Here is a 13637-nt window from a genome sequence, read left to right on the forward strand (position 1 = left end):
ATGTAGTCTAGTCTGGAGGTCAGGAGGTTATGTAGTCTAGTCTGGAGGTTATGTAGTCTAGTCTGGAGGTCAGGAGGTTATGCAGTCCAGTCTGGTGGTCAGGAGGTTATGTAGTCTAGTCTGGTGGTCAGGAGGTTATGTAGTCCAGTCTGGAGGTCAGGAGGTTATATAGTCTAGTCTGGAGGTCAGGAGGTTATGTAGTCTAGTCTGGAGGTTATGTAGTCTAGTCTGTGGAGGTCAAGAGGTTATGTAGTCTAGTCTGGAGGTCAGGAGGCTATGTAGTCTAGTCTGGAGGTTATGTAGTCTAGTCTATGGTGGTCAGGAGGTTATGTAGTCCAGTCTGGAGGTCAGGAGGTTATGTAGTCTAGTCTGTTGTGGTCAGGAGGTTATGTAGTCTAGTCTGGAGGTCAGGAGGTTATGTAGTCTAGTCTGTTGTGGTCAGGAGGTTATGTAGTCTAGTCTTGAGGTCAGGAGGTTATGTAGTCTAGTCTGGAGGTCAGGAGGTTATGTTGTCTAGTCTGGAGGTCAGGAGGTTATGTAGTCTAGTCTATGGTGGTCAGGAGGTTATGTAGTCTAGTCTGGAGGTCAGGAGGTTATGTTGTCTAGTCTGGAGGTCAGGAGGTTATGTAGTCTAGTCTGGAGGTCAGGAGGTTATGTAGTCTAGTCTGGAGGTCAGGAGGTTATGCAGTCTAGTCTGGAGATCAGGAGGTTATATAGTCTAGTCTGGAGGTCAGGAGGTTATGTAGTCTAGTCTGGAGGTCAGGAGGTTATGTAGTCTAGTCTGGAGGTCAGGAGGTTATGTAGTCTAGTCTGGAGGTCAGGAGGTTATGTAGTCTAGTCTGGAGGTCAGGAGGTTATGTAGTCTAGTCTGGAGGTCAGGAGGTTATGTAGTCTAGTCTGTGGTGGTCAGGAGGTTATGTAGTCTAGTCTGGAGGTCAGGAGGTTATGTAGTCTAGTCTGGAGGTCAGGAGGTTATGTAGTCTAGTCTGGAGGTCAGGAGGTTATGTAGTCTAGTCTGGAGGTCAGGAGGTTATGTAGTCTAGTCTGTGGTGGTCAGGAGGTTATGTAGTCTAGTCTGGAGGTCAGGAGGTTATGTAGTTTAGTCTGGAGGTCAGGAGGTTATGTAGTCTAGTCTGGAAGTCAGGAGGTTAAGTAGTCTAGTCTGGAAGTCAGGAGGTTATGTAGTCTAGTCTGGTGGTCAGGAGGTTATGTAGTCTAGTCTGGAGGTCATGTAGTCTAGTCTGGAGGTCAGGAGGTTATGTAGTCTAGTCTGGAGGTCAGGAGGTTATGTAGTCTAGTCTGTGGTGGTCAGGAGGTTATGTAGTCTAGTCTGGAGGTCAGGAGGTTATGTAGTCTAGTCTGGAGGTCAGGAGGTTATGTAGTCTAGTCTGGAGGTCAGGAGGTTATGTAGTCTAGTCTGTGGTAGTCTGGTGGTTATGTAGTCTAGTCTGGAGATCAGGAGGTTATGCAGTCTAGTCTGTGGTAGTCTGGAGGTTATGTAGTCTAGTCTGGAGGTCAGGAGGTTATGTTGTCTAGTCTGGAGGTCAGGAGGTTATGTAGTCTAGTCTGGAGGTCAGGAGGTTATGTAGTCTAGTCTGGAGGTCAGGAGGTTATGTAGTCCAGTCTGGAGGTTATGTAGTCTAGTCTGCAGGTCAGGATGTTATGTAGTCTAGTCTGGAGGTTATGTAGTCTAGTCTGGAGGTCAGGATGTTATGTAGTCTAGTCTGGAGGTTATGTAGTCTAGTCTGGAGGTCAGGAGGTTATGTAGTCTAGTCTGTGGTAGTCTGGAGGTCAGGAGGTTATGTAGTCTAGTCTGTGGTAGTCTGGAGGTCAGGAGGTTATGCAGTCCAGCCAAGTCAGCTGATGCTGTGTTTGATAGGCGTTGTTAGGGAAGTCACCTGGGATTCTCTGTAACCTGGAGGTAATGCCACAGTATGAGTGAAACAGCCTTTTAGCTACTCTGAACTACAATACCCATGGAGTCACACTGCTCAGTTAATACTCTGAACTACAGTACCCATGGAGACACACTGCTCAGTAAATACTCTGAACTACAGTACCCATGGAGACACACTGCTCAGTAAATACTCTCAACTAAAATACCCATGGAGACACACTGCTCAGTAAATACTCTGAACTACAATACCCATGGAGACACACTGCTCAGTAAATACTCTGAACTACAGTACCCATGGAGAGACACTGCTCAGTAAATACTTTGAACTACAATACCCATGGAGACACACTGCTCAGTAAATACTCTCAACTACAATACCCATGGAGACACACTGCTCAGTAAATACTCTGAACTACAATACCCATGGAGACACACTGCTCAGTAAATACTCTGAACTACAATACCCATGGAGACACACTGCTCAGTAAATACTCTGAACTACAGTACCCATGGAGACACACTGCTCAGTAAATACTCTGAACTACAATACCCATGGAGACACACTGCTCAGTAAATACTCTGAACTACAATACCCATGGAGACACACTGCTCAGTAAATACTCTGAACTACAATACCCATGGAGACACACTGCTCAGTTAATACTCTGAACAACAGTACCCATGGAGACACACTGCTCAGTAAATACTCTGAACTACAATACCCATGGAGACACACTGCTCAGTAAATACTCTGAACTACAGTACCCATGGAGACACACTGCTCAGTAAATACTCTCAACTACAATACCCATGGAGACACACTGCTCAGTAAATACTCTGAACTACAATACCCATGGAGACACACTGCTCAGTAAATACTTGAACTACAATACCCATGGAGACACACTGCTCAGTAAATACTCTGAACTACAATACCCATGGAGACACACTGCTCAGTAAATACTCTGAACTACAATACCCATGGAGACACACTGCTCAGTTAATACTCTGAACTACAGTACCCATGGAGAGACACTGCTCAGTAAATACTCTGAACTACAATACCCATGGAGACACACTGCTCAGTAAATATTCTGAACTACAATACCCATGGAGACACACTGCTCAGTAAATACTCTGAACTACAATACCCATGGAGACACACTGCTCAGTAAATACTCTGAACTACAATACCCATGGAGACACACTGCTCAGTTAATACTCTGAACAACAGTACCCATGGAGACACACTGCTCAGTAAATACTCTGAACTACAATACCCATGGAGACACACTGCTCAGTAAATACTCTGAACTACAGTACCCATGGAGACACACTGCTCAGTAAATACTCTCAACTACAATACCCATGGAGACACACTGCTCAGTAAATACTCTGAACTACAATACCCATGGAGACACACTGCTCAGTAAATACTCTGAACTACAATACCCATGGAGACACACTGCTCAGTAAATACTCTGAACTACAATACCCATGGAGACACACTGCTCAGTAAATACTCTCAACTACAATACCCATGGAGACACACTGCTCAGTAAATACTCTGAACTACAATACCCATGGAGACACACTGCTCAGTAAATACTCTGAACTACAATACCCATGGAGACACACTGCTCAGTTAATACTCTGAACTACAGTACCCATGGAGACACACTGCTCAGTAAATATTCTGAACTACAATACCCATGGAGACACACCGCTCAGTAAATATTCTGAACTACAATACCCATGGAGACACACTGCTCAGTAAATACTTTGAACTACAATACCCATGGAGACACACTGCTCAGTAAATACTCTGAACTACAATACCCATGGAGACACACTGCTCAGTAAATACTCTGAACTACAATACCCATGGAGACACACTGCTCAGTAAATACTCTGAACTACAATACCCATGGAGACACACTGCTCAGTAAATACTCTGAACTACAATACCCATGGAGACACACTGCTCAGTAAATACTCTGAACTACAATACCCATGGAGACACACTGCTCAGTAAATACTCTGAACTACAATACCCATGGAGACACACTGCTCAGTAAATACTCTCAACTACAATACCCATGGAGACACACTGCTCAGTAAATACTCTGAACTACAATACCCATGGAGACACACTGCTCAGTAAATACTCTGAACTACAATACCCATGGAGACACACTGCTCAGTTAATACTCTGAACTACAGTACCCATGGAGACACACTGCTCAGTAAATACTCTGAACTACAATACCCATGGAGACACACCGCTCAGTAAATATTCTGAACTACAATACCCATGGAGACACACTGCTCAGTAAATACTCTGAACTACAATACCCATGGAGACACACTGCTCAGTAAATACTCTGAACTACAATACCCATGGAGACACACTGCTCAGTAAATACTCTGAACTACAATACCCATGGAGACACACTGCTCAGTAAATACTCTGAACTACAATACCCATGGAGACACACTGCTCAGTAAATACTCTGAACTACAATACCCATGGAGACACACTGCTCAGTAAATATTCTGAACTACAATACCCATGGAGACACAACGCTCAGTAAATATTCTGAACTACAATACCCATGGAGACACACTGCTCAGTAAATACTCTGAACTACAATACCCATGGAGACACACTGCTCAGTAAATACTCTGAACTACAATACCCATGGAGACACACTGCTCAGTAAATACTCTGAACTACAGTACCCATGGAGACACACTGCTCAGTAAATACTCTGAACTACAATACCCATGGAGACACACTGCTCAGTAAATACTCTGAACTACAGTACCCATGGAGACACACTGCTCAGTAAATACTCTGAACTACAATACCCATGGAGACACACTGCTCCAATAAACAATAAATACTCTGAACTACAATACCCATGGAGACACACTGCTCAGTAAATACTCTGAACTACAGTACCCATGGAGACACACTGCTCAGTAAATACTCTGAACTACAATACCCATGGAGACACACTGCTCCAATAAACAATAAATACTCTGAACTACAATACCCATGGAGACACACTGCTCAGTAAATACTCTGAACTACAATACCCATGGAGACACACTGCTCAGTAAATACTCTGAACTACAATACCCATGGAGACACACTGCTCAGTAAATACTCTGAACTACAGTACCCATGGAGACACACTGCTCAGTAAATACTCTGAACTACAATACCCATGGAGACACACTGCTCCAATAAACAATAAATACTTGAACTACAATACCCATGGAGACACACTGCTCAGTAAATACTCTGAACTACAGTACCCATGGAGACACACTGCTCAGTAAATACTCTGAACTACAATACCCATGGAGACACACTGCTCCAATAAACAATAAATATTCTGAACTACAATACCCATGGAGACACACTGCTCAGTAAATACTCTGAACTACAATACCCATGGAGACACACTGCTCAGTTAATACTCTGAACTACAGTACCCATGGAGACACACTGCTCAGTAAATATTCTGAACTACAATACCCATGGAGACACACCGCTCAGTAAATATTCTGAACTACAATACCCATGGAGACACACTGCTCAGTAAATACTTTGAACTACAATACCCATGGAGACACACTGCTCAGTAAATACTCTCAACTACAATACCCATGGAGACACACTGCTCAGTAAATACTCTGAACTACAATACCCATGGAGACACACTGCTCAGTAAATACTCTGAACTACAATACCCATGGAGACACACTGCTCAGTAAATATTCTGAACTACAATACCCATGGAGACACAACGCTCAGTAAATACTCTGAACTACAATACCCATGGAGACACACTGCTCAGTAAATACTCTGAACTACAGTACCCATGGAGACACACTGCTCAGTAAATACTCTGAACTACAATACCCATGGAGACACACTGCTCAGTAAATACTCTGAACTACAGTACCCATGGAGACACACTGCTCAGTAAATACTCTGAACTACAATACCCATGGAGACACACTGCTCAGTAAATACTCTGAACTACAGTACCCATGGAGACACACTGCTCAGTAAATACTCTGAACTACAATACCCATGGAGACACACTGCTCCAATAAACAATAAATACTCTGAACTACAATACCCATGGAGACACACTGCTCAGTAAATACTCTGAACTACAATACCCATGGAGACACACTGCTCCAATAAACAATAAATACTCTGAACTACAATACCCATGGAGACACACTGCTCAGTAAATACTCTGAACTACAGTACCCATGGAGACACACTGCTCAGTAAATACTCTGAACTACAATACCCATGGAGACACACTGCTCCAATAAACAATAAATACTCTGAACTACAATACCCATGGAGACACACTGCTCCAATAAACAATAAATACTCTGAACTACAGTACCCATGGAGACACACTGCTCAGTAAATACTCTGAACTACAATACCCATGGAGACACACTGCTCAGTAAATACTCTGAACTACAATACCCATGGAGACACACTGCTCAGTAAATACTCTGAACTACAATACCCATGGAGACACACTGCTCAGTAAATACTCTGAACTACAAAACCCATGTAATACTGAGCCACTTCCAAGCCTTTCTGTCCTCCTTTCTGTCGGGCAACCACTGTGACTGTGAGGGTAACGTGGAGGACAGGGGATCCACTTGATTTGTCTGTCTGTCTGTGAGGGTAACGTGGAGGACAGTGGATCCACTTGATTTGTCTGTCTGTCTGTGAGGGTAACGTGGAGGACAGGGGATCCACTTGATTTGTCTGTCTGTGACTGTGAGGGTAACGTGGAGGACCGGGGATCCACTTGATTTGTCTGTCTGTCTGTGAGGGTAACGTGGAGGACAGGGGATCCACTTGATTTGTCTGTCTGTGACTGTGAGGGTAACGTGGAGGACCGGGGATCCACTTGATTTGTCTGTCTGTGACTGTGAGGGTAACGTGGAGGACCGGGGATCCACTTGATTTGTCTGTCTGTGACTGTGAGGGTAACGTGGAAGACCGGGGATCCACTTGATTTGTCTGTCTGTCTGTGAGGGTAACGTGGAGGACAGTGGATCCACTTGATTTGTCTGTCTGTCTGTGAGGGTAACGTGGAGGACAGTGGATCCACTTGATTTGTCTGTCTGTGACTGAGGGTAACGTGGAGGACAGGGGATCCACTTGATTTGTCTGTCTGTCTGTGAGGGTAACGTGGAGGACAGGGGATCCACTTGATTTGTCTGTCTGTCTGTGAGGGTAACGTGGAGGACCGGGGATCCACTTGATTTGTCTGTCTGTGACTGTGAGGGTAACGTGGAGGACAGGGGATCCACTTGATTTGTCTGTCTGTCTGTGAGGGTAACGTGGAGGACAGGGGATCCACTTGATTTGTCTGTCTGTCTGTGAGGGTAACGTGGAGGACAGTGGATCCACTTGATTTGTCTGTCTGTGACTGTGAGGGTAACGTGGAGGACAGGGGATCCCCTTGATTTGTCTGTCTGTCTGTGAGGGTAACGTGGAAGATGGGGGCAGGGTAAACCCCTCTGTGTCTGTGAGGGTAACGTAGAAGATGGGGGAACCACTTGATTTGTCTGTCTGTGACTGTGAGGGTAACGTGGAGGACAGGGGATCCACTTGATTTGTCTGTCTGTCTGTGAGGGTAACGTGGAGGACAGGGGATCCACTTGATTTGTCTGTCTGTGACTGTGAGGGTAACGTGGAGGACAGGGGATCCACTTGATTTGTCTGTCTGTCTGTGAGGGTAACGTGGAGGACCGGGGATCCACTTGATTTGTCTGTCTGTGACTGTGAGGGTAACGTGGAGGACAGGGGATCCACTTGATTTGTCTGTCTGTGACTGTGAGGGTAACGTGGAAGATCGGGGAACCACTTGATTTGTCTGTCTGTGACTGTGAGGGTAACGTGGAGTACCGGGGATCCAATTGATTTGTCTGTCTGTGACTGTGAGGGTAACGTGGAAGACCGGGGATCCACTTGATTTGTCTGTCTGTGACTGTGAGGGTAACGTGGAAGACCGGGGATCCACTTGATTTGTCTGTCTGTCTGTGAGGGTAACGTGGAGGACAGTGGATCCACTTGATTTGTCTGTCTGTGACTGAGGGTAACGTGGAGGACAGGGGATCCACTTGATTTGTCTGTCTGTCTGTGAGGGTAACGTGGAGGACAGGGGATCCACTTGATTTGTCTGTCTGTCTGTGAGGGTAACGTGGAGGACAGGGGATCCACTTGATTTGTCTGTCTGTCTGTGAGGGTAACGTGGAGGACAGTGGATCCACTTGATTTGTCTGTCTGTGACTGTGAGGGTAACGTGGAGGACAGGGGATCCCCTTGATTTGTCTGTCTGTCTGTGAGGGTAACGTGGAAGATGGGGGCAGGGTAAACCCCTCTGTGTCTGTGAGGGTAACGTGGAAGATGGGGGAACCACTTGATTTGTCTGTCTGTGACTGTGAGGGTAACGTGGAGGACAGGGGATCCACTTGATTTGTCTGTCTGTGACTGTGAGGGTAACGTGGAGGACAGGGGATCCCCTTGATTTGTCTGTCTGTCTGTGAGGGTAACGTGGAAGATGGGGGCAGGGTAAACCCCTCTGTGTCTGTGAGGGTAACGTGGAAGATGGGGGCAGGGTAAACCCCTCTGTGTCTGTGAGGGTAAGGTGGAAGATGGGGGCAGGGTAACCCCTCTGTGTCTGTGAGGGTAAGGTGGAAGATGGGGGCAGGGTAAACCCCTCTGTGTCTGTGAGGGTAACGTGGAAGATGGGGGCAGGGTAAACCCCTCTGTGTCTGTGAGGGTAACGTGGAAGATGGGGGCAGGGTAAACCCCTCTGTGTCTGTGAGGGTAACGTGGAAGATGGGGGCAGGGTAAACCCCTCTGTGTCTGTGAGGGTAAGGTGGAAGATGGGGGCAGGGTAAACCCCTCTGTGTCTGTGAGGGTAAGGTGGAAGATGGGGGCAGGGTAAACCCCTCTGTGTCTGTGAGGGTAAGGTGGAAGATGGGGGCAGGGTAAACCCCTCTGTGTCTGTGAGGGTAACGTGGAAGATGGGGGCAGGGTAAACCCCTCTGTGTCTGTGAGGGTAACGTGGAAGATGGGGGCAGGGTAAACCCCTCTGTGTCTGTGAGGGTAACGTGGAAGATGGGGGCAGGGTAAACCCCTCTGTGTCTGTGAGGGTAACGTGGAAGATGGGGCAGGGTAAACCCCTCTGTGTCTGTGAGGGTAAGGTGGAAGATGGGGGCAGGGTAAACCCCTCTGTGTCTGTGAGGGTAAGGTGGAAGATGGGGGCAGGGTAAACCCCTCTGTGTCTGTGAGGGTAACGTGGAAGATGGGGGCAGGGTAAACCCCTCTGTGTCTGTGAGGGTAACGTGGAAGATGGGGGCAGGGTAAACCCCTCTGTGTCTGTGAGGGTAACATGGAAGATGGGGGCAGGGTAAACCCCTCTGTGTCTGTGAGGGTAACGTGGAAGATGGGGGAACCACTTGATTTGTCTGTCTGTGACTGTGAGGGTAAGTGGAGGACAGGGGATCCACTTGATTTGTCTATCTGTGACTGTGAGGGTAACGTGGAGGACAGGGGATCCCCTTGATTTGTCTGTCTGTCTGTGAGGGTAACGTGGAAGATGGGGGCAGGGTAAACCCCTCTGTGTCTGTGAGGGTAAGGTGGAAGATGGGGGCAGGGTAAACCCCTCTGTGTCTGTGAGGGTAAGGTGGAAGATGGGGGCAGGGTAAACCCCTCTGTGTCTGTGAGGGTAACGTGGAAGATGGGGGCAGGGTAAACCCCTCTGTGTCTGTGAGGGTAACGTGGAAGATGGGGGCAGGGTAAACCCCTCTGTGTCTGTGAGGGTAAGGTGGAAGATGGGGGCAGGGTAAACCCCTCTGTGTCTGTGAGGGTAAGGTGGAAGATGGGGGCAGGGTAAACCCCTCTGTGTCTGTGAGGGTAAGGTGGAAGATGGGGGCAGGGTAACCCCTCTGTGTCTGTGAGGGTAACGTGGAAGATGGGGGCAGGGTAACCCCTCTGTGTCTGTGAGGGTAACGTGGAAGATGGGGGCAGGGTAAACCCTCTGTGTCTGTGAGGGTAACGTGGAAGATGGGGGCAGGGTAAACCCCTCTGTGTCTGTGAGGGTAACGTGGAAGATGGGGGCAGGGTAAACCCTCTGTGTCTGTGAGGGTAACGTGGAAGATGGGGGCAGGGTAAACCCCTCTGTGTCTGTGAGGGTAACGTGGAAGATGGGGGCAGGGTAAACCCCTCTGTGTCTGTGAGGGTAACGTGGAAGATGGGGGCAGGGTAAACCCCTCTGTGTCTGTGAGGGTAACATGGAAGATGGGGGCAGGGTAAACCCTCTGTGACTGTGAGGGTAACGTGGAGGACAGGGGATCCCCTCTGTCTGTCTGTGAGGGTAACGTGGAAGATGGGGGCAGGGTAAACCCCTCTGTGTCTGTGAGGGTAACGTGGAAGATGGGGGCAGGGTAAACCCCTGTGTCTGTGAGGGTAAGGTGGAAGATGGGGGCAGGGTAACCCCTCTGTGTCTGTGAGGGTAAGGTGGAAGATGGGGGCAGGGTAAACCCCTCTGTGTCTGTGAGGGTAACGTGGAAGATGGGGGCAGGGTAAACCCCTCTGTGTCTGTGAGGGTAACGTGGAGGATGGGGGCAGGGTAAACCCCTCTGTGTCTGTGAGGGTAAGGTGGAGGATGGGGGCAGGGTAAACCCCTCTGTGTCTGTGAGGGTAACGTGGAAGATGGGGGCAGGGTAAACCCCTCTGTGTCTGTGAGGGTAACGTGGAAGATGGGGGCAGGGTAAACCCCTCTGTGTCTGTGAGGGTAAGGTGGAAGATGGGGGCAGGGTAAACCCCTCTGTGTCTGTGAGGGTAACGTGGAGGATGGGGGCAGGGTAACCCCTCTGTGTCTGTGAGGGTAACGTGGAGGATGGGGGCAGGGTAAACCCCTCTGTGTCTGTGAGGGTAACGTGGAGGATGGGGGCAGGGTAAACCCCTCTGTGTCTGTGAGGGTAACATGGAAGATGGGGGCAGGGTAAACCCCTCTGTGTCTGTGTCTGTGAGGGTAAGGTGGAGGATGGGGGCAGGGTAAACCCCTCTGTGTCTGTGAGGGTAACATGGAGGATGGGGGCAGGGTAAACCCCTCTGTGTCTGTGAGGGTAACATGGAAGATGGGGGCAGGGTAAACCCCTCTGTGTAACATGGAGGATGGGGGCAGAAGACCCCTGGGGGCATGGAGGATGGGGGCAAAACCCCTCTGTGTAACATGGAGGATGGGGGCAGGGTAAACCCCTCTGTGTAACATGGAAGATGGGGGCAGGGTAAACCCCTCTGTGTAACATGGAAGATGGGGGCAGGGTAAACCCCTCTGGGTAACATGGAAGATGGGGGCAGGGTAAACCCCTCTGTGTCTGTGAGGGTAAGGTGGAGGATGGGGGCAGGGTAAACCCCTCTGTGTAACATGGAGGATGGGGGCAGGGTAAACCCCTCTGTGTAATGCTCCGAAGGCAGCATTTTTATTTTTCTGCTGATGTGTTCTTCTTTTTCTGTCCCGTACTGACCTCATCAACCCAGAACAATTTGCTCTTTTCTCTGCACAGCATATTTATTTTTTGCAACATTCAGTTGTGATGCCATGGAGGCTCTCTTTTGTGGTGTTTGAATGTAGGCAACTTTGACAGTAAATCATATGGAAACGAGTACTGTGATTCGGAAGAGAACATCAGACCCACAGACAGTCAGTGAGCATTTATATCAGGGTATCTGTATGTTAGTATCTCAGTGAGTCTCTCTCTCTCTCTCTCTCTCTCTCTCTCTCTCTCTCTCTCTCTCTCTCCCTCCTCTCCCCCTATTTGACAGCCTAGTGCCCGGGGTGTTACAGCATGGAGGGACAGAGGAACCCTGTTTTGACAGCCTGGGGGTAGGGGGATAGAGGGTAGGGAGATAGGGAGATAGGAAGGTAGGGAGTAGGAAGGAGGGGAAGAGGGGGTTGGGAGTAGGGGAGGAAGGGAGGTAGTGAGGTTCGGCACTAGGCTTGTTGTTCTATGGTGAGACTGCAGAGGAGCATCAGGTCACGTGACTGAGGACAACATTCTATTCAGAACAGCATAAGAGAACTCAGGTGTATTTCTATCAACATGTATTGGCAGGAGCACTCCTCTCTCTCCCCCCTCTATCCCTCTCCTCCCTTCTCCTCTCCTCTCCCCTCTCTCTCTCCATCTCCCTCCTCTCCCCCGCTCTCCCTCTCCCTCCTCTCCCTCCTCTCCTCCCCTCTCTCTCTCTCTCTCTCTCTCTCTCCTCCTCTCCCCCCTCAATCCCTCTCCCTCCTCTCCTCCCCTCTCCTCCCCTCTCTCTCTCTCCCCTCTCCTCCCCCCTCTCTCTCCCCCCATCTCTCTCTCTCCCTCTCCCCTCTCTCTCCTCTCCCTTCTCCCCTCTCTCCCTCTCTCTCCTCTCCCCATCTCACCCTCACTCCTCTCTCTCTCTCTCTCTCTCTCTCTCTCTCTCTCTCTCTCTGTCTCTCTCTCTCTCTCTCTCTCTCTCTCTCTCTCTCTCTCTCTCTCTCTCCCTCCTCTCCTCCCCTCTCTCTCTCTCCCCTCTCCCCCTCTCTCTTTCGCCCCCTCTCTCTCTCTCTCTCTCTCTCTCTCTCCCTCTCCCTCCTCTCCCCCTCTCTCTCTCTCCCCCTCTCTCTCTCTCTCTCCCTTCTCCCCTCTCTCCCTCTCTCTCCCTCTCCTCCCTTCTCCTCCCCTCTCTCTCTCTCCCCCTCTCTCCTCTCCTCTCTCTCTCTCTCTCTCTCTCTCTCTCTCTCTCTCTCTCTCTCTCTCCCCTCTCTCTCTCTCTCTCTCTCTCTCTCTCTCTCTCTCTCTCTCTCTCTCTCTCTCTCTCTCTCTCTCTCTCTCTCTCTCTCTCTCTCTCTCTCTCCCTCCTCTCCTCCCCTCTCCTCCCCTCTCTCTCTCTCCCCTCTCCCCCTCTCTCTTTCTCCCCCTCTCTCTCTCTACTCTCTCTCTCTCTCTCCCTCTCCCTCCTCTCCCCCTCTCTCTCTCCCCCCTCTCTCTCTCTCTCTCTCTCTCTCTCTCTCTCTCTCTCTCTCCCTTCTCCTCTCTCCCTCTCTCTCCCTCTCCTCCCTTCTCCTCCCCTCTCTCTCTCTCCCCCTCTCTCCTCTCCTCTCCCCTCTCTCTCCCCTCTCCCTCCTCTCCCCCTCTCTCCCTCTCCCTCCTCTCCTCCCCTCTCTCTCTCTCTCTCTCCCCTCCTCTCCCCCTCTCTCCCTCTCCCTCCTCTCCTCCCCTCTCCTCCCCTCTCTCTCTCTCCCCTCTCCTCCCCCTCTCTCTCTCTCTCTCCCTCCTCTCCCACATCTCTCCCTCTCCCTCCTCTCCTCCCCCTCTCTCCCCTCTCCCTCCTCTCCTCCCCCCTCTCCTCCCCTCTCTCTCTCTCTCCTCCTCCCCTCTCTCTCTCTCTCTCCCCCCTCTCTCCCTCTCCCTCCTCTCCCTCCTCTCCTCCCCTCTCCTCCCCTCTCTCTCTCTCTCCCCCCTCTCTCCCTTTCCCTCCTCTCCTACCCTCTCTCTCTCTCCCCGCTCCTCCCCTCTCTCTCTCTCTCTCTCTCTCTCCCCCCCTCTCTCCCTCTCCCTCCTCTCCTCCCCTCTCCTCCCCCCTCTCTCTCTCTCCCCCCTCTCTCCCTCTCCCTCCTCTCCCCTTGCTTTCTGCACAGGG

Source organism: Oncorhynchus keta, chromosome 17 (assembly GCF_023373465.1).
Source record: "Oncorhynchus keta strain PuntledgeMale-10-30-2019 chromosome 17, Oket_V2, whole genome shotgun sequence".
Lineage (NCBI taxonomy): Eukaryota > Metazoa > Chordata > Actinopteri > Salmoniformes > Salmonidae > Oncorhynchus > Oncorhynchus keta.